Here is a 1,036-nt window from a genome sequence, read left to right as displayed (position 1 = left end):
TTTTTTTTGCCTCTAAAGATCGTACTTAAAGGGAACATGATATGTGAAAAGCACTTTATCTGTGCTTGACAGCATGTATTTGGGTATCTTAACTTATTACCAATTATAAAACTAAAGATGCACAACCCTGGAGCTTTTTTGGGCCCCCTAGATCTGAACATTTGTCTTTCAGTGAGGCTTTCTGATATGGAGGGTCCATATGAAGTTACTAAGAACAAATTCTCATCAGCAGTTGTATAACTCAATTCTGTTATGGAAGATATGAGCTTAATGTCCTATTTCCAAACAAGGAGATCTAACCTCTAATTGCTAACTTTTAACATTTTTCTAGACAAGACTTGTAAATTCATGGTTGAAAAGTTACCTGTGAAACTCTTATCCCTGTACTACTTTGACTTAAGCATTGGGCATTTCATAAAGACTATAGGGAATTGTGTCAACTTGTGAAGAAAGAAGAGTATATGTCTCCTTTTAATATGGATCTATCAGATCCTTGAATTTACAATATAAATATGTGATGGCTCCAATACAAATCTAAGAATAAGGTTTGTCTTTGCAAATTGCATTGAGCTGGTTCTCAAATTCAGGTCTTTGTGTTTTGTGATGTTCGATTTCTGTCATAAGACCACATGTTTGTTAACTATTAATTTTAATACACACTAGTAGTGTATGAGTTTAGCCATGTCCCACTTATTCATTTTTGGCCCTATAATATACTTTGGTGACAGGTATGTGTGTTGTATAGCCAGTGTCCTCACAAATCCTGTTGGGTGTTAAAATGTCTAATATTTTCATAGGCGGGGCTTCTCACCTAATTATCTATGTCCTGATAAGGTTGCAAAAAAACAGGTTCTTATATCTCTAGTTGTGTTGCGTGTATAGGAACTTTGAAGTGAGATCTGTGCTCTGTGGCTCAAAACAGATTTTTTGACGTATTCAGCATCTCCCAGGGACAAGCGGAAAGTGGTGTCCCCATACACCACCACCTGGGCTGGTTTGGAAAAAGTGTCCTTACAATACATAGAAACCCGTATAG

The sequence above is a fragment of the Pundamilia nyererei genome, unplaced genomic scaffold, assembly GCF_000239375.1.
Source record: "Pundamilia nyererei isolate P.nyererei 1_Seehausen unplaced genomic scaffold, PunNye1.0 scaffold00779, whole genome shotgun sequence".
In the NCBI taxonomy this organism is placed as follows: Eukaryota; Metazoa; Chordata; class Actinopteri; order Cichliformes; family Cichlidae; genus Pundamilia; species Pundamilia nyererei.
The sequence above is the reverse complement of the archived record's forward strand: the minus strand, read 5'-3'. Positions refer to the sequence as shown.